A 27,055-nucleotide genomic window follows, 5' to 3' on the forward strand; every position below is an offset into this window, starting at 1 on the left:
GGAAGACAAAATTGATGTTTGCTCTCTTCCCATCTACCAGATTTGGGGGCCTGCTGGCATGCTGATTTGGGGCTACATTCCTCTGAAGCTCTACCCATTTCTTGTGTTTAGGGAAAGAAAGCCCCAAAACTTCTTCCTTAATTTGCAGCGGCCCAAGCACTCCCAAGCCTTTAAATCAAGTATCTCCTCAAATTCCCCCAAATGTATTTAAAGCCCAACTTGACAAGCCAAGAAGGAAGACACAAATGTAAACTTAAATACTCCTAGAAAGCACTGATACCCCGGGGGAATGTGCCCAAAGGGGACCTGCTCGGGGAATTCTGGCGCATCCAGGATCTGTCCCAGGCGCGGGACCCTGGCATCTGGCTGGAGTGTTACCACTGTGGGAAACGATGTCTGAAACTGCGTCACCACTTCCTCTGGGATCCGCCACCAGAGGCCAATGTGAGGGACACGGACACGGTGGCATTGGGCCCTGGCCATGCCCCCCGACCCCCAGCCCCAGCAGCACACGTGCCGCTCCTAAGTCACCGCTGGAGCCCAGTCCGGTGCCCCGGCATGGCAGGAAACGCAGTTCTGTCTGAGCAGGCGGCCGAGCCTTCCGCAGGGCCTGAGACGACCGACCAAGGATGGCAAGGACATGACCCACTTCAGGACCACCAGACGGTGGCTTTGCGGGGCTCTCCTGGGGCGGGGGCCACGCTCCTCTGCCCTCCCTGCGTGCGCTTCCACCGCACGTTCAACAGGATGGCATGAGCCCACATCAGAGGAGGAAAAGGAAGAAGCCGATGTCTACTAAGCACCTACTAGGTGCTGCCGGAGCTTTGGAAACAGATTGTTAGATTCTCAGTCAATGTCACCAAACCCTGAGGGGTGCTCCGTTTGCAGATCTGCAGAGCCCAGTATCTCCCAGCCAGAGACACTGAGCTCCAAACTGGGACCTAACTCCATGGCCTCGCTCTCTCCACGATGAGCTGCCTCTGCAAAAACCCCTGCACCACCATCAGGATGGCTGGACAACAGTGAGAAGCTGGACTTGGAAATACGCTTGCCCCCGGCCCCAGCCAGGTACTGACAAATAAACCATCCAGTCGGCAAACTGATTGTAGTTATAGTAAATCAGAACACTTCTGAAAATTTACTTTTGTTTTCTATGTGTGTATAACTTAATGTGGGACTTTAAAACCTTCTTCTTTCTCTCGTCACTCTGAATCCTAGCCTATATTTGGACAAGACTGCACAGATGCTTCCGAGATGCTGCTTGGTCCCCAGTCCCGCTACCGTACTAGGGCAGAGGAAATACGGTGCGCTTGACCCCAAGGGTCTGGAGTTCACACAATGGGGAGGAAAGTATAAACAACACATTTTCAGGGGAAACACATGTCTCCTGATTCAGCTGCACTAATTAATATCACGTACCTGGAATTTCCAGGCCAAGGGTCTGTATTTCTAGCTGTCCTAATCAACTGCCCTTCTAAATTTTCCACTCAGTCCTAACGACTTCCCCCGATGAGTCTGTCTCCCTCATGACACCTTCCCTGTCAAGGACTGGGTTATAAACTCAGTATTTCATGTCAAGCGTTGCAAAGAGTCTATCAAACTTCCTGCTCAAAGGCACACTCCAGATGCTTGGCCCCACAGACCTTAGGAGCACACAGGCACTCTTGACATGGAAAGCGTCAGGCCAGAGTCTGCTTTCAAAGGTGTGAATCTGAACTTTAATCAAACGAGTCCAACATCTCCCCAGCAGGTAACATTAGCTGGCTGAACCCCATACACTCTTCAAACCTTCCGGGAAAACGTCTATGCATTTGGTGAAGGAGACAAAGAAAATGTGCAGTGTCCTCCCCTGCTCCAAACCAGAGAGCAAACCACCTGTACCAGAGACAAAGGCTCCCATGAATCCAGGGTGAGCTCTGACCTCCAGCAGTGACATCATACCCCCAGTCTGGCACTCCCAGATCTGGAATTTAGGTTCAGCTGAGAAAAACAGGGGGCACCGTGCCATCAGTCACTGCTGGAAAACCCCCCGGCCACCAAGGGACCGCCCACAAAGCAGATTATTAACAGAAACTATAGCACGGCCCCCCTTCAAAACCCACGCTGAAACCTGCATTCAAACGAGCAACTCCGAGTTATTCTCATGATCATCACAATGGGATTAAAGTTATTTTCTAAATGAATGAAATGAATGAAAACTTTTGTCTCTTGTGTGGGATAAGAGAAGCCTCATCAACTGCATATTTAATGAAAATGTAAACTTAATAGTTGAAATGGTGTACCATTTTGCAGATCATTCCTTGTAAACGCTTATTAGGGTTATCTTACAAGCTGTATAGAAATACAAGTTTGGGCTATCTATGTTATGACCAAGTAAAGATAAATTCCTAATTATAAATCTCGAAAAATCCAAAATGAGACAGTTAAATGTTTACTATTGTAAAAAAAAAAAAGAAGAAGAAGAAGAAAGAAAAAAAGGAAAAAAAGAAAGTAGGGCAGAACTTTTTCAGAGCCAAGACATCTGTAAAAGTTGTATCAAAAGACAGAGTTCAGAACACCCTCATCCCTATTGCTGCTTGGCCTAATGTCCGCCCAGCAGTTGTATTCCCAGCCTGCTCTCTATGATGAGTTTCCCAACAGAATGCTCGCGAACGTGTCCCCACGCTCTCTGCCATCAGGAATTGCGCGTGAGCTCCGAGTTGGCATTGAAGCCACACTTCTCACGAGTCTGGGTTAATTCGTTTCTGAGGCTGGAGACCCACAGACTCTGGTCCTTATTCACAGAGGAACATAGAAAACCACTAAGGAGTTGTGAACCACAAATGTTTGTTCTCAGTGACAGGTCCGCCGTTCCGGGGAGAATCCCGGACTCTGTCCCCTGGAGGTAACTGCACCAACTGCCCATGCTGCGTGGGGTCTCTGCCGAGGCTAAAAATGTAGCAATTCTCCCTGCTCATCACCACCCCCCCTGCAGCCCACGACCTAACGCAAATGCCTGGGAGAACAGAGAAGTCACTGGTTCTAGTAACGTAATCTAAAGGATGGAGTGGTTCCTCAGTTTTCTGAATAAATTAAGAGAGGGAAAATTCCATAAATTAAGCCTTTAAATCCAAAAGTTAATTCATTTTAAGAAGGAAACTGTTTTGACGCAGCACTTTGCCAGGGCACTGGGTGGGGTGCTGTCCTCTAGGGCTATGCTCAAAAAGGGCCAGATGCACTGGGGAGTAAGGCGGCCCGAGCTCCAGGAGACCCTTTCACTGTCCCCTTACCTCCTACCACTGTGTTTCACCAGACTTTCCTTCCCTCCTTACTCTGTCGCTGAATAAGCAGCGAGGCAGGCGCGGGGCTCTGCGTCATGGAGAACCCTGCTCTTTCTTCCCAGTCCTCACGTGCAGACTGAAGAATCTGGGAGCAAGGGAAGCCTGACCTCATTTCCGTTCAACGAGATGAAAGTCAGGATAAAGAAAGGAGGAAGGTAGAAAATCACGGAAAGAATGCAGGATGAAGAGTGAGCGCAACACAAGCTGGATTGACTTGCTGGGTGCAGACAGAGTAATTCTGCACATGCACCAGAGGACATCAGCCAAGCCAGAGAGGGCCAAGGAGCACTTTGGAAGTAACTCAGAGCATGAATGCAGCTCCAAACGGAAGGATTAATGAGGACAGCCACAGTGCCAGGCAGTGGCGGGACCCTGGGACAGCCTCACCGAGAGCCGCACACCGTTTCGGTTCATACTGTCAACTCAGAATGACTGACATCCCCACTCTCTCCAGAAAAAGATCCCAGCACCCAACACGTGGGCAGCACACACCCAGGCCAGAGAGATAAGAGACCCTGCCACCAGAGGCCAGCGCAGCCTGCTCTGACAGCAAGGCCCAGCTCTGCCCGCGCCTCTAACAAAGAGGACTTGGGCTCTCGCAGGGACAGGGGACCATCTCTGGCTTCCGGGACAGGGGACCATCTCCGGCTTCCGGGACAGGGGACGCCTCTCCTCCCTGCATGGTGTCTGCCTCCTCGCCCATCGATGAGGAATATGGTGAACAAAAAGATCCATTTTCTGAATTCCAGTGCGCATTCCTGCAGCACTTTGTTGTGCAGGGAATCTCGGGTCTGGGAGCTGCCCACAGAAACCAGCTGAACCCGTCATTTTAATTCCATTTCAGCCGGGCCATGCGTCCTCATCAGGGGGTAGATTTAGACTGAAGCCTGGGTTTAGCAGACCCCCCGGGAATTCCTGCGGATCAACCCGGAGACCAACAGGCCTGTTAGGATTACACATGGGGAGCCGTCCGCCCGCGGGGCTGTTGAGAGATGTGCTGCCCCCCGCACGAGGGGACGGAGGAGGACGTGTTGGTGCCCGGTGCGTGCCCAGCAAGCGCGGGACTGGGGTGCAGCCAGAGTGGGGGCTGCCGCGTACTCTAAAGAATGAAGTCATGCACCGGCCTGCACTGGGGAAATCCTACACAGCAAAAGATCGCCACCGTGATAAAGAGCTGAAAGCAATTCCCCAATTCAGCTCTTTCAGCAGCAGAGTCTGGAAATGAGCTGACACACGGCCGCGTGCCCATGGCATCAAGCTTCGGGCAACGCCCAAGGACTTGGGGGTGTAGAGTCAAGCTCCTCTGTGCTTTGAGCGTGTCCATCACTGTCACCTTGGATCTCACTGCCTGATTAGGGAGACAAGGACTCCAACCCCAGGATCTTCCACGCCATCCTTGCGGTCTTGCTGAGGGAGCGGAGGCCCCTGAGCCAGATGAGGATAAGAAAACGTTCAATCCCATCCTGCAGAAGAAAGGTGGCCTCAAGCAGGACAGACCAACACAGCAGCTAAGTGCAGGTGTCATCCTGCACTGGACATTGGCGCCGGGCAATACGCAGTGAAGCGTGGTGCCGGTGAGCGGACTACACTGAAAATGGGCTGTGTACTGAATATAGGATGGCAACAATGTGAGTCTCCTCGATTTCATAAACACACCACGCTTCGGTGGAAGAATAGCCTCGTTCTCAGATGGGAAGCTGACATGCTTAGGGGCCAAGGGGGATGACTGTCTGCAACGTACCCCAAGGGCCCGGCAGAAAGTGCTAATAATAACGTGGAGGGAGAAAACACACATATGCGGCAACATGTAAACAACCGATGCCATCTAGTTGGAAAGTGTTCAGGAGTTAGTTTCATAATTCTTGCGACTTTTCTATACATTTATATTTTTAAATAAAAAGGGTTTTTTCAGGTAGGGGGAGAGATATTAAAACACGGGAAAGGATACCCAAGTGCAACAAGGGTGCGAGGCAGCGGAGCTGCGATCCGCAGGGAAGAGAAGCGCCAGGGCAAATGGAAAGCAAGCCCTTTGAGCAGCTGCAGGTCAGCCACAGAGCAAGCCTCCCGACGAGGGCAGCGGCCGCTGACCAAGGCACAAATGACACAAAGCGCCCCAAGAGAAAGGACTTCCGGTCCCCCGCGGGTGTGGCACTCCCCTGCCATCCACACTGCCAGCGTCCAGGCCCTGGTCCACCGCACCACGCCCGCTGAGGCCCTTCCTGGCGGGTCAGGGTCAGGGTGAATGTGGGGAGTGAGGGGTGACATGTGGGGAGGCAATCTGCACCCAGGTGGGAGGGGGCCCCATGCACACTCCGCCCCGTGGCCTCCGCATCACAGACCCACCTCCTGGAGCACAGAGCAGGACCCTGAGTCATTGAGAGAAGTTTCACTTATAGACCGTGTGCCCAACTGAGAACCTATTTGACTAAAGACATCAGGGGCTAAAATCTTAAAAATAACTGTAGCATTTTAAGGAAAGCTTTAGAAAATTGGTCCCATATCCAGGAAAAGACTCATCTCCCAATGTCAGAAAAATAAGGTGTTTCTATCCTCCAGCACTCACAGAATATGCTAAAAAAAAAAAAAAAGCACTTCTTTATGATATAACTTAATAATATAGGAAACTGTGGAATAATCAAACTGAAAACCTTTATAAGATCAGGAGCGCCTCTATATGTTTCTTACTGTGTAGGGGGAAATAGTCATAAAAGTCCTTAACTAATGCTGATATGCTGGGCCTATATAGTTCACATGCACTAAAAACTACAGGATCTAGAAAGTGAAGGATATTTGGAATCATGAAGATAGTAATTAGTTACCTTATTTTACACCAGTCTCTGTATCTGTGACAACCAGTGTCAGAAACAAGAAATCCTGCAAGGAGAGCTAGCTTCTGGAGCTCACAAGACACGCCACAACATCTGTCTGAGCTCAGTTTGCAAGGGCTGGTCACAACTCCTGCACGCAGGTGATCACGTTCTGGCATCTGCTGGGACAGGCGTGCGCACAGTAGCCCTGGGGCCCCGCGGGGTGGGCCCCAGCTCACCGCAGGTCACAGCGTGTCCCAGGCAACTTGACCAGCTGACCCCAACTGCAAGGGGCCCTTTCAGGAGTTTCTGAAGTGATCACACCAGGAAGATCCTATTTCAGAGTCCGAAACCAACAGAAAGAAAGAACCACCTGAGGTTGCTCGCCTGGGTGAAGGGTCCCGACACCTCACACGCATGGTGAAATGCCTCACATACCAGTGGAGAAGGGGCATTGTGAAGCCAGAAACACAGAAATGCTCCGACAGCCGGAATGCTTGTGACCTAATTCTGGGGGATGCCAAAATGAAACCAGAGCTGCTAGGGGACAATCCATTCCTCCCCAACCCCCGCTGCCTCCTGCCTCAGGCGTGACATTCTCAGCCTGGATGGGCCAGATGCTGTGGCAGATCACCTGGACGGCAAGGCCGACTTCCCCACTGCTGTAAAGGCAAATGCTATCATTCAGGAGCAGAAGCCGGTCCCTCCTCTTTACAGAGATGGCAAAGGTAGAAGTAGTAGAAAGATTAACCTGCCAGAAACTGATCTGTGATCATCCTACCATACTCACTAAGAGTACGTTAAGTATTTCCTCTTTACAATTGTTTTTAATAGCGACGTGACTGTTCTCTTAAAACTTCCTAATCAGATTTACAAGAAAGAAAAAAAGAAAAATAAGGAGTAAGAAGATAGTAATACCAACACTGGCCAAACAATGGTGGAGGCATCAGCTACAAGGATCCGATGCATCCGCACAAGATGGTGACAGCCGTGTCATCTCCTCTAGCGTCCACTTACCACCACGGGAGGGTCATTTCATGGCCCCTGAGGCTCAGGGTGGGTAATAGGTGAGGCCAGGTTACTCTGACGTCCACGCCCAGCATTTCCACGACTCCGCAAGGCCTTCTCTGAAGCCACACACAGGACACGGCAGGGGACACTGGCCAAAATTCTGCCCTTATTACACATGTCCTTTTTCTAATAGCAACCATCAACCACACCACTGGGAGTCTAGAAGCAATGGCGCCACGGTACCCATGAGCACACCCACCTCCCACGTCTTGGTTTCTAAACACCATTCTTTAGTAGAAGCAACCAGACCTCTCAGGGAGGAAGGCTGTTTCAGGGTTGGGGCAGGGAGGACCACATGAGTCTGAGACATACATCCGATGTTCAGCATACATGGAGCACAAAATGCTAACTGGTGCCTCTTCTGAAAAGGCATTTCACAATTACATACCGAACTTCAAATTTTTTAAACAAAACTCCTCTCCAAATGCAGAATGCAAATCACGCACTTCTAAGAAATGCCTCGACCGGCAGAGCAATCGCCAGGCACTGAGCACACGTGTGGGTGCTCCCATCAGCCGTGGTATGAGTGCAGCTGCATGTCTGTGTTCTTGGGTCCTCCTCACCCCCACCTCCACAGCAAGCTCCCTCTCAAGCACGTCAACAGCTCCATATCATGCACCCAGATGTTCATCCATGAGAAACTGTGGCAGAGGGAGAGAGGAAGGGGCCAGGGAGCCGGTCCCTAACAGGAATGGCCACCTGCCTGAGCCCCCTTTCTTGCCAACACAAAGATGAACGTTAACATTGAGACAAGGGGAAGCTGGCTTTACCCCTACCCTGGACAATTAAAAGGGAAACCACATTATTACGTGGCCTTTGCTATGCGAACATAACATGGCTGAGGTCAGAATCCCTTACCCCAAGTCTCCCACCAAGCAGACAGCCCATGGGAATGGTGAGGGGGGTACTGGGTCCCACAGTCATTGCTCTGGGCTGACAAGGCATAAAGGGGAACATAAAGCTAAGTGAAACGTCTCTTCTCTCCTTCCTTCAAGGCAAAAAAGGCGTGTGTGTGTGTACTGGCAAAATTTTAAGTAAGCGTAGTTAAAATTTTCAAAATCTTAAATAAGTGTATTCTAAAGAGTAAATGGCTGCCTGAACTTGTCCCAGAGAACAAGCGTTTTGAGATCCAGACCACCTTTGAGGTCTTTCTGGCACTACAGGCTGGGTTAATCACTCACTTATTTATGAACTCAACAAATGTCTACTTAACCCCTATTATTGCCGGCCACGGTTCTCAGTGCTGGAATGGAGAAGCTGACAAGGTCCCAGCCATCAGGGTACATATACTTAGGAGGACCTAAAGGTCTGTCATGGGTTTGTCCTGACGGTCAGTGACATGACACACACGTGTCTAAAAATGCTTCTCTGACTGCTGTCTTCCAGCCCCGCCCCCCCCCCCACCGCTGCCCAGCACTTAGCAGATAACGAGCTTTTTCACCTTCGTGAAATCCCTGGTGGGTGCTCCATAAACAGCTGTTGAATAATTAAGGGAATCAGCAAGCAAAACATGTTTTAAACCCCCCTCTCCTCCTCACCCCAAGGCCTCATTTTAAAGACAAAATCATAAACTCTGAAAGCTTCAAATGGTAATATTCTTTAAGGCAAAGTCTGTAAACCAAACCTGCATTTGCTTTATAAACTTAGATCCCAGAGCTAAATGCTTCACTGGGGAAATGGTTTTAAACTATCTGACACACACTGAGTAATAAAGGAAAGCTAAAGAACCATCACTTTTCTTCCTCTTTTTCTAAAATCACAGACACAGGGATTCAAAGTGGGTGTGAAATTTGTCAAACCACACCTTCAAGTTGCAAGGTCAGGATGATCCTTCAAACCGGCCCCAACGTCTGTCCGCACTGCCTACACGCGATCATCTTTGATGAGCATCAGTGGGACAGAAAGTCATTGGCTCAAGTCTGGACACTCTGAACACACATTGCAGTGTAATCACTAAATGGTCCCATTTCCCTTAAAAATTATTATATTGGAAGGCAAAAAGACCAGTAAGATTTGGGCTGGGCCAAATTAAAGACTACTTTTTATTTAAACATTTGCTGTCACGACTGTTTTAATTCCATGTTTTCTTACTTGTTCAATAACATTAAGCAAAATATTATCCTAAGTGCTATGCATAAACGGGGGAAATACTAAGGCTGTGTCCTCAATGAACATAATCATTAGTGAGGAGACGACAGTGTAATAAAAATGACAATGTCATGGGCTACGTGCTACAATGAGGCATGGACGCAACAGGAGAGACATGTATGCCTTTCCTCTCGGACACGCATAGCTCAAATTTACCTCATTGAAATCTGCAGGGTAGGCTGTGAAGTATGCATCAAGGCAGATGAAGTGGCTTTAAGAAGCCACTTTTCCCCGGGCGCCCAGGTGGCTCAGGCGGTTAGGCGCCCGACTCTCGATATCAGCTCAGGTCGTGATCTCAGGGCGGTGAGATGGAGCCCCGCATTGGGCTCCCCACTCAGCACAGAGTCTGCTGGGGATTCCCTCTCTCCCTCTGCCCCTACTCCCACTGGTGTGCACACACACACACACACACACTCTCTCTCTCTCTCTCTCTCTCAATGATTTCTTTTTAAAAGCTTTTTTCCCCACTAGTTGTTAGGCGCGCTCCTCTGAAGAACACACCATTCACTGTGAGCGATGGTGAGGCAGACCCGAATCTGGATCCAGCTGCACTCCCCTCCCTGGTGTGTGGCTTGGAGTGAGTCACTAATCCCCGCCTCCCATGTCCTCCAGAACAGCAGGGGCAGGATCACCTAACCTGCCGAGCTGAAATGTTACACCGATCCACGTGAGAGACTGTGGAGACACTCCACGCACTGGCAGTGCCTCCAAACATCCTAAACCCGGTTCTCAGGCTCTTCAGACTCAGACCTGGACTCACACCATCCACCCCCCCTGGATCTCAGGCTTCAACTCCAGCTGAACTTCACACCAGCCTCCCCGGCTGTCCAGCTTGCACATGCTAGATCATGGGGCTTCCCGGGCTCCGGAACCCTAAAAGAAATCTCTTATGCTTCTCTCTACATATCCTATGGGCTCTGTGTCTCTGGAGAACCCTGACTAACACAAACACTAAGAAAACAGGAAACACTGAATCCTTCAGAACACAGATGTATACACCTGTTTAAGATGCAAGTGTAAATATGTACATGGATGTGTATATGTGTGGGTACGTGTAATTTGAATACAAATTATTCGAGAAAAATTTTAAGCATTTTTTAAATCTTAAAACATCTTCAGGTAGATGTGAAACCTTTGTATTTGGGGATGAAATGCATCCTATGCATTTACCCTTCATATTCGTCCATTTTTATAGCAGAGCTACATAAAGGCACACACATACGTACAATCCTAACTTGCAAAACGGTCCAAGAGCACGGAGTGAAACATCTGCATGATTGTTTTATTGCTGACCGAAATATTTTGTCGTTTTCTTCAACAATTCAATTCAGTAATTCAATAAATTCCTACAGATGTTGCCCAGCCTTCTGTGGGGCCCCTGAGGAGCACATCCCCACCTTCAAACCCAGTCTTCCTTGCCCTGCCAAGGGCCCCCACTCTACCGAGGCCCACCACACCCTGAGACCTTTTATCCAGGTTGTTTGGGAGGATTCACAGTTTTTGCATAATATTTAACACAAGATAATACCGAACATTATACTCAGTAATTACTTTATATATTAGTTACATTACATATGATCTATAACTCATTATACATTAATAACTAATTACTTTCTCAAATATAACTAGTATGCACCATGTTGGGTGCTACTTAAATGCAGAAAAAGGATCAAAAATATCAGGTCACCAGTATGGTCTTTCATAGCAACCAAGCAGAAGAGATGCTGGACCTAAAGATCCAGTTCTCCTAAGTTGTGTGTCAGCTCTAATCAATACAATGTAACAATACAACACAGCAGGAAACACTGCAATAGGAAGACCCCAGGGCTTTCGATGTGAAGCCAGAATGGCAAAGTGGTGGCCCATGGGCTGGAATCAGCCTACAGGTGTCTCATTTGGCCTCAACCATATTCTAGAATTTTTAGAATGAGTATTTTAAACTTGAGATCCCAGGAGTCTAACTCTTCTCTAGACTTTTAAAAGCAGGACCACCCGGGGCTCCTTCTGCTGGGACATAGGCTCTGTCCCAGAGCTGGCTGTGTGCTGAATGACCTCCAGGCCAGCTCATCAAATTACAGTGTACTTGTTGAGCTTAAGTAATTGAAACTTGCGTTCCAATAAGTCCGAACATACATTGATAGGAATGCTCCTCTGGAGCCACATTCCAGGGCGACAGAGCACTCTCTAAGGTAGCTACATTCTGATTCCCCTGTATTATTGATCCTAATAACACATTTCCGTTTTCGATGAATTAGCCATTTCTCTGAAATATCACATAACAAATCTATAATTTAAAAACTAGCCCCTGACACCAAATTTCCTTTTCTACATCATTCTTTTTGCTCCAATACATCTCTCCCTGAAATCTCTGATAATGACTCATCTTTTCTGAATATCTTTCATCAGGGATTTCAAATTAATTTATATGCCTATCCCTCCTGTGGAGTGACTGGATGACTTGGTGGCCAGGACACCAGCAATATGCGCACCATGCCCGGCCCACGTCCCAGAGTCGGCTCTCTCGTCAGCGCTCTCAGAACCCAGGCCTTCCGGCTCCTTCTAACGCTGGGGGATTCACGCCATCCTTTGCACATTTGGCCTGCGCACAGACTTTGTCCTTTCTGCCCTCATATCTTCCTTGAACTAAATCTTGCCTGTTGAGCAAGTTAAAGTTCACCCACTTAACCCAACAATTTTATTTTCTTGAGATTTCTCAATATCCATTTGGTTTCATTTCCCCTTAGTTCCTGTATCATCTCTTCACATTGTTAGCACTCACTCTCGCTGTTTATAATAATCTCCTTTTCTGAACTTTAAACATTACTCCTATCTTTATTAATATGAGAACCCATCCTAACACTGCATTGGATGGAAATTTTTAAAAACTCCTTCATACTTACCTCTGCCTTTTTTTTTTTAACTATCACAAAAACTATCACCTCTAGCTTTCTCATTTCCAGCCCCTTCCCGAGAAGTATGTACATTAACTAAGTGTATATAACATTTCCCTTAATAATTCAGAAGATCTTAAAAATAAGTTCCAGGAGCCACTTACAATCATGGCGGCCGGCTGTAAGTGATGACGCCATGAAGAAGGGGCATTATAGTTTGTGAAAAGGTAAAGTGCTTTGCCATGAGACGGCCCACCCAGACTGGCAGGAATTTCTCCTGTTCCCCTCAACTTCTCTCCGACCCTATTCTCCACTGAGCTCTTTCCAGAACTTACAGAATTTTTATGAGCCCATCTGAGATCCTCATTCCCTTTACACATTCTCCATCCCCTCTCCCCTCCTATCCTCATCATCCTCATTTTATTTTTATGATCTGGACTCTGAGAAGATCTACCTATTGTCGGCAGTTTGAAAGTCCTATAGTTTCCAAGAAGACCCTGGACTCCCTCAAGTAGCTTTGTGAAACCACGCTGCAGACGTCCCCCTCGAGCGTGTTCTCATTTCGCTCATGGATTCTTTTACCCCCTCCGGTAGATACCGCGAAGCACGAGGCCCTGGCTTCACAGTCTTTTCAAAAAAGTTTTCCTCCTAAAGGATATCCATTTTCTGCACATAGCAAATGTTCAACAAATATGCCCCTGACAGGTATCCTAACCGAGTCCTCGTGCCACTTCCTTTGCTGTACTTTCCACGCAATGTTTGGAATGTAAGTGAGCTGCATATCTTCGTGGGGGAAGGCTGTCCGAGCGTGGAACGAGGAGGCAACTCCTGAGCCGGTGTTGTTCCAGCCACGACTCTTGGTGCCACCACACTCTCAACCTGCCTATACCTACTATTGAACGCTGGTTACACGTTTCCTGCGTCATAGGTGTCAGGAGCTCAGAGGCATCTGCCTTTTTTTTTTTTTCCTCATTTTTTCAAACCAGAAAGCATGTCTTGTCCTGTAAAATGCCTTCCGTGAATCCTGGACTATGCCGAAGCCCGCCTCCCCCCCCACCCCGCCCCCTGCCGCCCGCGATCCTGTTGGACAGCTTCAGCTCTCTGCAGGCAAAGGTCTTTGAACTCACATATCCTTCCATGATGTTTGGTCGTCGCGTTCCACAAATACATCATCATCCGGCTTCGATGATGATACCATTCCAATAAAATGTTTCCAACTCTTAAAACCGTAAATTATTTAGTAAAATTGCTACAGATTGAGTGCTCATGCCCCCCCAGGACTCGTATGGTGGAATCCTACCCCCCAGCGTGGTGGTAGCAGGAGGTGGGCCCTCGGGAGGTGAGCGGGTCCTGAGGCACAGCCCTCGTGCGTGGGATCAGAGCCCTTACAGAGGAGACCCCGTGGAGCCCCCCGCCCCCCCGCCACTCGGCATGAAGACGGGCGTCTGCGAACCGGGCCGCGGGCTCTTCCCACACGTGGAACCTGCCACCCCCTTGATCTCGGCCTCCAAGCCTCAGGACGGTAAGAAGTACATTTCTGTTGTGCATAAGCCCCCCATAAGACCCCCGATCCGTAGGACTTTGTGACAACAGTCCGAACTAAGGCAAAAATCAAGTAGCCAATCCTTCCTGTACCGAGAAAGGAAAATTCTCGTTCACCAAGATGGCTATCACTCCTTCTCCCCCTCGGATGGTTATTTCTGCTTCTGGATCCCACATCCCTGTACTTTCCTTCTGTGCTGTGTCAGGACTTACTTCATTCTGCTCAATTTTACACCCAACCTCTCCCGGTAACAGCCTCCCCTCTGCTGCTGTGTCGGGTCTGACGGACTTCGGCAGGAGCCCGACCGCCCCGTCTGTGTGCACGAGCTTGGGGCAGGTGGCGGTGCTGCCACATCCCGGAAGGAACTCACGTTTCCGAGTAGCTCCCTGAGTGTGCAACCCGCAGAACCAAAACATGCCAAGCTCTTATGGTGTGCATCCTCTCTCGCAGGGGAAAACTTGCTGGCGTCGAAAGCCAGCCACTCAGGAGTGTTTTAGCATGATTTCCTCCAGATAGTCCCCCCCCAAAGACTTCATATATTTAATTTTGCTGTTGTTCAACTTTCTAGCCATTTCAGACCATTCTTTCACCCACAACCACCAACTTCCTTTGCATTATTATTCAATGAAAACCCCTTTTCATCTCTTGCTTGTCTTCTGTGGGCTGTCATCAAAAAGGGAGCACCGCCCTCGCCTGCCACGCCCACTGCTCTGCCGGAGCCCAGCACAGCCTGCCAGGTTCCCCCAAAGAGCTCCCACCCTGCACCTGCTTTAGCAATTCTAGTATCCACCCATGGCTTAGTTCTCTTTGGGTCTTCCTTCCTAATATGCCTTTCCTGTATGTCTCTTCTTTATTAACATTTTCTGTTCCTAGTGGCAATTTCCCCCTTTTAATTTAAAGCTCATTTTTATTTATGAAGCCATTACTAAATGGTAACATGTGCCAGGTATAAATAACTCCCTGTTTTTTAAAGCAAGACTTTAAAATAACTAAAATGCTACATGTTAACTGGCTCAATGAGCAAACAGGAGGCAACTGACTATTTTAATTCTGCTATGTGTTCATCCCATGCCGTTCTGTGTAAGACAGCCAAATTTTCTGATACAACAAAAATGCACACTTGATGCCCCCTACCCAGCCACAGTCAACCACAATTTCATATAAAGGTCAAAAGTGAAATGCCTTTAGGAGTTCCCTCAAAATCTTAAAATAAAAGTCACATTCTAAACTTCGTAATTCTCATGAATACATCACAAAGTCACCATTATGCTATTGAAAAGGAAAACAATTGTGTGCTTGTATTGCAAGGGAAAATATTCTAAAAATGAATTATATAGTAAATGTAGGAATCTTCAAGTTCTTGCTCACAAATCATGAGTTTGCTTTGGCTTCACCATTTTACATGGCATGGTCTTCACACATCACACCTCTGTAGACAGAGACCAGTGCACTCCTCCGCCTGCAGAACCAAATTCGGTGTGTTGGCTTTAAGAGAAAGTTGCCTCTCAAAATGCCTTGCCAGCGATTCTACTAAGCTTCCCTCATTCCTATTCTGAGAACTTGTAACCACATTGGTAATACTGAACCTATATCTGTAGGTGAATTTTCTTACTCTAGCAAATGTATCTGAATATCTGACTGCAGGTTTCTCCGTCATTCTGTCTCTCTGGCCATAAGAGTGCGTGCACGCGTGCTCAGTACATTTAATTATCTATTCAGATGGCCATATTAAACTTTGTTTGCTTCAAGAATTACCCAATTCTTTTGGATCAGGGAAGAGATAGGCTTCTTCTCCCACCCAAACCATGTGTTCCATTTTTTTTAGCTACTTGGACATAAAAACGATTCTACAGCTCCAAGCTTTTTCAGTAAACAAAACATCCTCTGGCCAGGGACCTCAACATCTTTGACACCATCCATTGGTTTGTGTAGCCACCAAACATGTAAGATACTCTCTCCAATTTTCTTCTCTTGGGATAACAGCTGTAAGAAGCAGCATTGTTATGTGATGACAAGACTTTTGAAAGGGTTACCCCCCATCTCCTACAGCTGCAATTACTATTTTTCAAAACCAAACGTGAGAAACAGGAACACTGAGCATTTTTCAACCTTCCAAAAAGCACTCTGTGCTCCTTGAGGCACATTCTAGGACATGATTTCAAAATATTTTATTAACATCTTTAGCCCCTTGAGAACGACCAGAAGAAAAAGCAGAGAGCAGTAGGCTGAAAACACGCAGACCGACTCCGAAGTCGCCATGAAGGATGAGGGGCTTACTTGCTGTTGCGGTGTTGAGAGTAAGCGCCCACATTCCAACCCGTGGGTTCACCCAGAAACGGCGTCATCAAAAATCCGTTAAGTTCAGTAGTCCCGAGGACCAGAGGTTAAGGATTGGGTAAAGCCGAATCACAGCGTTCTCCATCGGAGAGCAAAGTGCTACCTACAAACCTGCTCATTTCTGGAACATTCCGTGAACTCTCGGCCAAAGACTTTTCGTCAAATAAGAGCCTTTTCTTATTTTTCGCATTAAGGCAGCTTCCCAATCTGTCGGCAAAGGCGTGTCCATCCCCCCTCGAGTGCTGGAAAACGTCTTCAGCCCCCCACCACCCCCACCTGTCAAACAGTCCATAAACATACCCTGTTTTCTCTAAGGCTCGGGCACTGCGCCTTCCGACTTCCATCAGGCGCCCCACGCTGCTCACCTCTGTCCCCTTAGTACCATCTGCATCCCTGCTTCCGGACGTTCCCTACCATCCTGCCCACATCACTCAGCCCTCTCCCATGCAAATGCGTTACTCTAGCAACAGCCAGCAGGTTTCATTCAAGGGCTGACTCCTACAAGACAAGGTGGCTGCTTGGAGCTCGGTACTGGGAAGAGCTGGGAGGCCCTGCCCCACGTCACGGAGCAGGAGGCTGAGATGGGGCGTGGGTCCCACTCCTGGGCAAGGCTCAGCCAGGCCCAGACTGCCCTCAGGATGTGCACCAGGACACAGCTCGCTCCTGGACGGCATGTGCCCAAAGCTAAACACACTGTGTCTACTGATGTGGGGGCCCTGTCCCGCCTCCTTGAGCCGCGAGCTAATGTCTGAGCATTCACAAGCTGCCTGCTGAAGATGCGATCCAGGAGTGTGAGCCCCTCCAGGAAGCCCCCTGCTACATGGTTCCGGCCATTCAGCTTGGTTCTGTTTTCTTTAAACATCACACCATTGTCCACCTCCAGTCTTTCTGCCCCTCTCCCCGTTTCAGACGCGGAAGCTGAGAGGCAGGAACCCTGACCACCTCCGGCAGGTCACTCATCTCCAGGCCAAAACGTGTGGATTAATTTAAGGTAGTTAAATGGTATCTTTCCCTCTCTTTACCTTGGTTGTGGTCCAACTGCTTTTCTTATCTATCTATTGTTTTCAGTTTGAAAGACATTCTTCTTCTTAAGAAAAGCAGAGGCTGAGGGTAGTTACAGGATTCTTCCCAAAATGAAGTAATAAAATATGTTCAGAAAAGAGATGGCACCAAGTTAGAGATTTGGAGGAGAGACAGGAGAAACTAAAGAACTCTATACATCAGCAAATTTTATGTCAGCAGCTGGTTTTTAAATCCTATATATATATATATATATATTAGTATTTAATAGAAATAGCTAATTGGCCAAAAGTGAAATATGTTTATGCTGATGACAGAGAAAATGAGAATGTGTACTGTGCCCAGGGCAGGAGGTAAAGCACTCAGAACCAGCAGGAGAGATGCAAAGGGAAGGGCCAGGGTGTCTGGGCCCTCCACCCCGTCCACGTGTGCACGTATGCACACACACACACACGCACACACAGAATCTCCCCTGAAGATAGATGTCTCGCCACCTGGGAGCCCACTGGATGACACCACACACCTGTCCTGGGACAGACGCTGCACACAGAGCAGGGCCCCGCCCTGGACACCAGCACTGTGCGGCATTTGTGGGGCAGGGGTTACTTCTGCCCCGACGGCTCTATTGGCTAACAGAGCCTGGGGCTGGCGGGGGAGTGAGCTGGGAAAGCGGCACCCTGGAGGCTGGGACAGTTACAGGCCGGCAGCCCTCCACGGGGGCACTGGCGGCCAGGGAGTAAGGACTGACTCCCACCTGTGGCGGTCCCCACACGGGACAGAGCCCACTCAGGGGGGCTGAGTCTACCCAGGGGAAAGCGTTTCCCTCCTCTTCTTAGGCATGGGTTGCCCTGCGGTGCAGAGAGAGAGTTCTGGAGACACCTTCATCCTGAGTACACCATCCCACCCTCACGCGAGCACGGACCGCACCCGTCAAAGGGAGAAGGGGACCAGGGGGCCACAGAGAAGCAGCACCCAAGCCTATGGTTGTCCCTGGGGGTGGGGCACACACAGCTCCAGACCGAACCCCAGACACAGCGTGCTCACTGCCCGGCAGAAACTCCTGGACAGGAGCTGCGGAATTTTACCAGTGGTCCCCTTAGAGCTCCTCTCTTAATTGTCTCCTATTTAAACATCTGCCAGGAGCAAAGCCCACGCAGGAAAAAGGCCGGCGTTCGGGGGTTCAGGAACCCAAAGCTGCAGCTCTGCCTCTGACATCTGCCAGCCGGGGCGGCCCCGGGGCGGCCGGACCCCCCTCTGTTCTGCGCCAGCCCAAGCAGCGAGGGCAGGCTATGGCAGCTGCGCGCGTCTTCTGTGTAACCTCTTGGAAAGTCAGTGCGACATCCCCATCTCAGCCTCTGACCCCTTAAAGCACGGGAAAATCGCATCCGCCCTCCTCAACAAAGCAGCCGTGGAAGCCCACCTTTCCCACCAGTTTTTGTCTAGAAAATCGCGGGAGGGACACATTGTTAACGAGCTTTCCTAATGCAGACAAAGCCCGATGGTGCTGATCCCATTCAGGGGACAGGGTTCAAACAAACGCAAAATACTCCCGGAGCCGCCTTCTCTCCGTTAAAGGGCCTTTTTAGTGCCCAGAAAGTATTGCTCCATCCTCCTGCTGAGAGGAAAACGAGCACTTTGCGAGGTTCTTCAGGGGCCCATCCCTGTGCTCGGCCCATCAGCCCAGCAGGGCCGACACTGGCGAACTCGACCGTTCCCCGAACATTGGAGAAAACACGACCTCGGGACCGGGCCTACTGCTTCTCCTCGTGCACCTCGGGCTGCGACTGCCAGGCGCCATGGCCAGGAGACGGACAGATGCCCCGCACCCGCCGCAGAGAAAGGCTGCATCCGCATCACCCCCGCGGCCCCGGGGGGGGGGGGGGGCTGGGTGAGCCCCTGCATGGCGCCTGCCGGTCAGGAGACCCAGAGCGCCCATCGGGGGCCGCCGGCTGGAAGGGGTGCTTCGGAGCGGCTCGCTGAAAACGGGAGAACGAACAGCTTGCTTTTCCAACAGGACTTATTTTCAAAATTAAAGACGGAGGCTCTACAGAATTTCTTCCCGTGAAAGGCTATGGCCAGGAGGCACAGACCTGGGGAGGAAAGTGTGCAACTGTGACGGCAGGACAGCACGAGCGAAGAGGGGCAGGATGGGCTCTCGCACGTGCTCACAGGGTCCCCAGCACGTGCTCCACCCCGCCACGCTGCCTTCCTGTCCCCTCCACACGGCCAGACCCAGAGCGCGTGCCGCACGGTGCAGGCGGGGCTGGGACAGTGGCCCGGGACGCGCAGTGGAATGAAGGGAGCAGAGGAGGCCGCCTTCCGTGAAAATACTCCTGCTGGGGCTACTCACACGTCTACCAGTACAGCCAGGAAGCCTGCAGCGGGTACTACCACTGTGGCTGAGGCTGCTGCCGCTATTGCCACGGCCACCGCTCATACTACTACCAATCGGGCACCCGGGTACCTCAGTCGTTGGGCGCCCACCTTCGGCTCGGGTCATGGTCCTGGAGTCCCAGGATCGAGCCCTGCATCGGGCTCCCTGCTCGGTGGAAAGCCTGCTTCTCCCTCTGACCCTCCCCCCTCATGCTCTCTCTCTCAAATAAATAAATAAAATCTTTTAAAAAATACTACTACGAATCTACCAACGCTACAGCTACCACCACTACTAACATATCTGGTAACAATACTAAAACCATTCCCACTCTTACTGATGCCGCTGCTAATGCTGCTACCACTACTACCCCAAGAACACGGGCGCTAACGCTGCTCCCGATGCTGCAGCTAATGCCGCCACAGCTAACGCATCTATGAGTAGTACTCATGTTACTGCCACTGCTATTACTACACCCACTAATACTACCACTACTACCCCAGTAACACGGGTGCTATCGCTGCTCCCGATGCTGCAGCTAATGCCGCCACAGCGAACGCATCTATGAGTAGTACTCATGTTATTGCCACTGCTATTACTACACCCACTAATACTACCACTACTACCCCAGTAACACGGGTGCTATCACTGCTCCCGATGCTGCAGCTAATGCCGCCACAGCGAACGCATCTATGAGTAGTACTCATGTTACTGCCACTGCTATTACTACACTCACTAATACTACTGCTACTACCCCAGTAACACGGGCGCTAACGTTGCTGCTAATGCAGCCACAGCTAACACATCTATGAGTAGTACTCATGTTACTGCCACTGCTATTACTACACCCACTAATACTACCGCTACGAGGATCACTAATGGTACTGTGCATGCTGAGGCTATGAACGCTACTGCGGATACTATTAACGCACCTGCTGACGTTACGGCTAACACTAACAGCACCACAAATACACCAGTGCTACTGCTAATACTACAGGGGCTAGGTTGATGCTGCTGGTAATACTACCACCGCTAACATCTCTGCTCCTACTGCTGCTGCCGGCAGGACTCCTGGTGCCACCGCGAACACTAAAACCAGGCACGGTATGAAGCCGCCGTCCAATGGGCGTGTCCTCCAGCCCAGGTCCTGTTCTAGATCCTCCGTCAGTGGGACCCTCGACTCTCACAGCATGAGGGCAATGGGGCCACCCCGGACCCCCAGGACGTGTGAGAAGTGAGTCTCAGGAGGCTCTGAAAGGAGGGAAAGGCCTGAATACAGGAATGACCCCACAAGAAAGGCTCACAGAGCGGGAAGCTGACAAAGCTGAGGTGACACTGTACTCTGAGGGGCTCAAAGGTCCTGTCTGCACATGCAGGGGAAGGTAACCTAACTCTGGAGGACAGCCTGGACCTCGGGGACGCCCACAACATCTCCAACGTTCACGTGCTCCGAGTCTGCGTGCCAAAGCGTGAGTGTGGGCTTCCTACAGCGTCTCAAGCCATCGGACCCCTGACCCACACGGCATCATGAACGAGTTCCACAGAATTTGTTTCTGGAAAGAATTCCACTTTGCACCCTACAAACATCCGTTCAAAGCTCTCCTTCGAAATGAGCTTGGAAGCAGCACAAAACTGCAGAAAATTCAGGAGTGGCACTTGGAGGAACTAAGGCTGAGGGTGGGGAGGGCATGCCGAGGGGCTCCTTATCCTGCATCTTTCTTCCCCAGAGGCCACCCACCTAGGGAGAGGCCAGCAGGACCCCAGCACCCCTGGGGTAAACGTCAGGGTCGCAAGGCCAAGGAATGGAGCAACAGACAAAAAAGAGGTGTTTTTCCCTCTAAGCATCTAGAGCGAAAGCATACCCTCACTGGTTCCTGTCGTTCCTTTCGGCACCTGTGACATCTCGCCTGCAAGCCGCACAACACGTCGTCCCCACCCCACGGCCACGGCCGGCCACGACGGATGTCTAAGCTGTTACACGCAGCTGCGTATCTACATATGCGCCCCACTCCGTGTCTACAGAGGATCCAGTCCTATAAATACCTTATCTGTGGGCAGTTCCCAGAGCCAGGGCTCGGTCTTGCAATGTGAACACAGAACAAAACAAAGCGCGTTTACATTTGGGGTTCTTGTGCTCACTGAGCATTTCTCCCAAGACCAGATGGCTGGAAACCGTGAACTGTCACCTGTGCGGGAAGCTCGTCCTGCCGTGATAGGCAGAATGAAGTCAGCGCGGCCTTGGGCGCCGCGCACCCAGATGGCCTCACACGGCAGCCGCTGGCTGGAGCTCAAGGACGAGCCGTGCAAAATCAAACACGCGGCCCTCTCAGGGGGCTTCCGAGCTATTTACCAGTAGGAAGCGCCCACGGACACCACCCAGTTGCTTCCAGGAGAAAGGTTTCCTGTGAGCGCCTGATGCAGGAGCTGTAGGTCACCAAGTGCAAAGTACCTCCAGACTCGGGGGAGCTGCAGGGACGCGGGAAGCCTGCCTGAGCCCGCAAGTGTTAGGACGCCCTAAACCCAACTTGGTGTACACCCTCCATGTAGGAAAATGTGCCTAAGGACAGGCCTGTCGCCACTCCTGGAAAGAATGCATGGTTTCAGAGATAAGAATTTTATATCTCTTGCAACCAAACTCTGTTTAAGATTATCTACCCATGGGAAGAGCAACCAACAGAACTGTTCCCACCTCCCTGTGTTCGTTTTTCTTATGTAGCTTGTGTATTCTCTTGGCACAAACATTTAAAAATCACTAAGATGGGAGTTAGCTTAATGCAGTTTGAAAGAAACTGATGATGGAGCTCAGTCCATAATTGCATGGGGAATGTGCACAGCTCCCTTCGGGGCCAAATCCTAGCGCCCCTGGCTCCTTCTGTGTGGAAAACTCAAGAAGCAAAGGAGCACGAGACTCAGGTGATGCCATAGGTCATCACAATGACCCCCCCTCTCGCCAAATCTTGCAGTGGACGAGCTGCTCTGCCTGGGGATGGACCAGACCGCAGACGCCAGGATGAAGACCGTTGATGCTCCATTTCCACAGCCTCGTGGAAGACGAGCAGGTTGGTGTTTGGGCCCCTGGGAAGTGGTAAGAGAGGGTCTGGTCTCGACCGTGCCTTCACGCAGTTTGCTCTTCTCGAAGGCAATTCAGCGTTTTTCTGCGTGGAAGGGTCCTGTCTCACATTCAGGAGGCTTACGTGCCTCTGCGTTCGCTTTGCAGGCTCTTCCCGCTTACTTAAAGCCTAGTCAAAGGCCTTTCGGAGCTCATTTTCTCACCCAGGCAGTACGTGTGAACGCACCTCTCCAGCACGGCGCGTATGCGCATGCTGCAAGCTAAAACGCACGGAAGGAAGAGATTTGCAATTCTGGTCCAGGCTCCCCAGAGGGAAGGCAATCTGGGTAGCTTTAGTTTTATCATGAAAATGTCATTGCACTGTTTAAATTTTATGTCCAAGGCTTAATTTCATTTATGATTTACCCTCTTAATCAGCACATCTAATGACCCACAACATGTTTATATTACACCAGAGTTGTCCTTAAAAGGCAGCAGAACCCGTAACATTCCTTTTACAGGATCCCCTGGCTTCCGAAATGCTTTGTTCCCCTCGGACTCCAGACTGGCTCCCAAACTGCCCACTCCGGCTTCCGCCCACCATCCCCGGGACAGCGCCGGCGGCTGGGGGTGACGAGACCGCACTCCTTCCCCCCACCCCCTGCACCCCACCATTCTCTCACATCGCCCCTTCACCTTCATCCCACCCGCGACCTTGGGCACTCGGCTAGTGTCCGCCAGGGCCGGTCAGGGAACCGCGGGCAGCGATGGAACCGGACAGTGACTGAGCCTGCCCCACAATCAGGGCCCTGAGCTCTCGGACCAGCACAGAAGTGGGTAAGTCGGTGGGAAGAGGGGCTGCCGGGCCTGGAGCAAGTACACAGCGGAGTAAACGGCGCTGCTTGCCTCTCGCCCCAGGCCAATGGCCCACACCCACCTGACCAAGAACACCAGTGCCATCCCCTCCTGACCTTAAAAGTGTGTAACTCAACCTCTGCCTCCAGGAAGAGGTTTGCTGACTCCAAGTAGCTGCAGTAGTTAAACCCCTTGTCTCTGACCATCTTTCACCTCGTACACCAAATTCTTCCAAACTTTTTTGACACTTGTTCCTTCAGCACCTCTGAGCACCGAAGAATGTGCTTTAGTCTCCAAGACCGGATGGAAAGCTCTCACCAGGCAATCTCAGAATTGGGCTGCCATACAACTTATCTGCCAGATCAGGACGCTGCTGGGGGTGAACAGGGGCACTGTTAATAATTAACAGTCACACCAGGGTCCCCGGCATGGACCGGGCTGGCCCTCTGCACACTCACTTCTGTACCTTCCGCGGCTGACGGCAGGACTAGACCTTGTAGACTCTGCCTCCCCCACCAAAGCAGGTGCTTGGAGGGTAATGGCCTTCAACAGATGTGAGTGCTTCGCGTGGCATGAAGCCACGGCACAGCTCCACAAGGACACAGTCCCTCTGCTTTCTCAGAAACGTTTCCCCTGTGGCTCAGCCCCTTCAGTGATCCTCTCGCTTTACCCCACTTTGAGAGCTCTGACCTGGGTTCGTGAGGTCATCGCCCACTTCCCCCTTCTGCAGACAAACAAATTCTGGACTCCTCTCCAATTTCAGCTTCTCTAGCACGGCCCTGGCTGAGTGTCTCTCCTGTACGGTGATGCACAGAGACCATGCGGGACATGGCAAGGAAACCAAGACATTGAAATGCAGCTAAGAAGACCAGCTTCGCCACATGCAAGGAAACCCATGGTTCCAGGAAATAAGAGATAAATGCCAAACATCTGATGTAGACAATGAGATCAATGTTTGCCAAAACTGCCTTCCTTCACCAGCTTTCCCATCACCCTCAGAAGGGCCTGCATCCCGCCTCCTTCTAAGAGCCAATTCTTTGGAGGCATTATCAAATGCCTCTGTTCTTCTGCCTGCCAAATGCAAGGGCTTTTTTTCCCTGATAAATCTTTTTCCATGGATCTTACTATAAAAATCAGCTACCAAATCCCTTTAAACCAGTAGTTTGTGGTTTGTAGCTCTTCAAGCATCTGATAAGTGCTCCAGGTATTCCCTCCTTAAAAATGCACCATGTGCAGACTCATTAAATGTTAAGTATGATTCCAAGGGGTTTATGGACCACCCCCCCTCAACTGAAGAGAACATGCTATGTGGTCTAGACCATTTTTTTAACTTATAAGTTGAATTTATGTTTTTTAAGTTTGATCATATTTTTTCCAGGTTTGAGATATAACTGATCTACAACATTGTTTAAGTTTGAGGTGCACAAGGTGTTGATTTGAAACACTTACATACTACAAAATGGTTACTAGGTGATTATTTCTTTCCGGGGACTCTAATTTGGAGAGGGGTATCCCAAACCACCTTTTGTCCTTAATTTATTTTAACTGGAAAGAGAGAGGGGGACAAAATGTCAGGAAGACCTGTGTGCGGCTTTCTCATTAGGGCTCCAAGCCCCGCCCCCCCACTCCAACAGCCCCGCCCACCTGGCCCCAACACAGGACAGAGAGGAACTCAGTGTGATTTCTGGTAGGAAGGCAGGTAGGATCAGCAGGCCCTCAAAGACAGGTACCTCCATGCAGAGGGTTAGGAGAAACGCCAACTATCTAGGGCTGTTACCAGCATGCAGAGGTAACAGCTGTGTAATCTCAGGTAGAAGCCAAAGATGACACAGTTCATATGCACAGTTAAGACTCTGCGGTCATGAGAAAAGAAATTGCTGATGCTATAACAAGTCTCAATCCCCATCTAGACCTCAATCCCCATCTAGACCTCTTCGCCATCTAGACCCCTGTTCCTAAAAGTCTTTGTGGTCACTTTCCTTCCACTGAGGCTAAATGCTGGATTCCATTCAAGGCTGCATCGCATGAGTGTTCGTCCAGCTCGGGACACATACGAGGGGACCAAGCATGGGTGTAGAGCCCAGGTCCGGGGACTGACTGTGACACTCACCACCCAGGGCCACAGTGCACACCTATGCAAGTTAGCAAAGTCCCCAATTTTGAAAAAATAAAACCAAAATTGTATAAAACTGGCGCCTATAAAGAAACCTCTGCTTTGCACATCTTCAGGCTCCTGAAGCCTGATGGCTCACGCAGGTGTCATGGCTCAGAGTCTGGGGAGAACGGAGAAAACACTACAGAAGCCAGCGACCGCTGTGTCTGCCTGCAAAGCTATGAATCATGAGAAACTCAACCTCATTATTTTGCTTTGCAAGGCAGAGCTTCCAAATTAATACTGTGATCTCTCAGATGATGTAGTTGCATACCACCCAGGATTAGAATAAGTGGAGTTAATGTTTGGAGTTGTCCCCCAGTAGCTAATGTCCAACATCTGTCATTCTGGCTTGAGGTCAGAAGCAATTCCGCTCCAATATGGCAACCCAAACTCAGGGCAGCATTTTTAAATGATGTTTGTACGTACTGGAAATATCAGCTGATCTTACCACCTCTTTCCTTTAAGAAGAGAACTGCCAATTAAGGAATTAAGCTTATTAAGGATCATTTCTCTAGTGACTTCCCCCAGAAAAGGCTCTGCAACATCATACATTTCATCAGTGATTTTTATATCACATATTTCCCCTGTATTAATGGCATTTCCCAGCTGCAAGATAATAGGGGGTGAGTACTACGAATTGCCAGGGACAGTCTGCCAAAATCTTTTGCCGAGAACTCTGACCTATGTTTTCTTTTCTTAAGTCACTCGGTATTTTTACAGAAACAGTCTTCATGTTTCTGATTCATTTATCCCTAACTCAAAAATTAGATTGGTTTTGCCCAGGAAACCTGGTAAACCTTGGTCCTCAGGGCAGGATTTCAATTTTGCCAAGTAGCATAACTCCCAGAAAAGAGCGCCCGTGCCAACTGTGACATGAACTCCTCCAAGTTCAAGGATGTGTTGCACGGTGGTTACGAGCTCTTCATTCTTGGTGATGCTGCACCTTGCAGCAGCCTGCCCCACGGGGCTTGCCTGGGAGGCGGGGGGCAACCGCGATGTCTTTTGGAACTAGAGGTCCTTGGGGTGCATCCCTGTGGATTACAAAAGCACCCCTCCTACTGTTTCATCAAACTTCTTCACACAGTTTGCTGCTGACTTGGCCACAGAGCAAGGCAATTTTAAGGCAAAGGACAATATTCTTGCATCATCACTGTTGTGACACACACATCTTCATCGAAATGCCTGGAAGTCCTGAACACTGTAGAAACACATGTGCTTTCTGAAGTCTTCATTCTGACATCTGGTATTTCCACATTTGATGCCTTTGTCCTCCCTAAATCCAAAGCATTCTCCCCTGGCTAGCTTTGCATAACTCCCAGGGCGAGAGGAGAACCAAGTTAACTCATTCCCTACTCTACAGATATTTTGAAATTCTTCATTTCTACATAAATGGAACAACCCTGAAGGGCTGTTAGAGATACAACATACATAATACTTCCTATAAAGGACCTTGGTTCTCTTCCTTATATTTATGGCTCTTTTAACAAA

General features: G+C 49.9%; 1 protein-coding gene across 1 annotated transcript in view; it reads right to left on the bottom strand.

Annotated features, from left to right (window-relative positions):
• Nucleotides 1-27,055, bottom strand: part of COL4A1 (collagen type IV alpha 1 chain) — a 140,139-nt gene that overhangs the window by 101,111 nt on the left and 11,973 nt on the right. The gene's annotated exons all lie outside the window — the stretch shown is intronic.

This window comes from Callorhinus ursinus, unplaced genomic scaffold, assembly GCF_003265705.2.
Source record: "Callorhinus ursinus isolate GAN/ISIS: 27379988/994484 unplaced genomic scaffold, GSC_fseal_2.0 scaffold79, whole genome shotgun sequence".
Classification (NCBI taxonomy): Eukaryota; Metazoa; Chordata; class Mammalia; order Carnivora; family Otariidae; genus Callorhinus; species Callorhinus ursinus.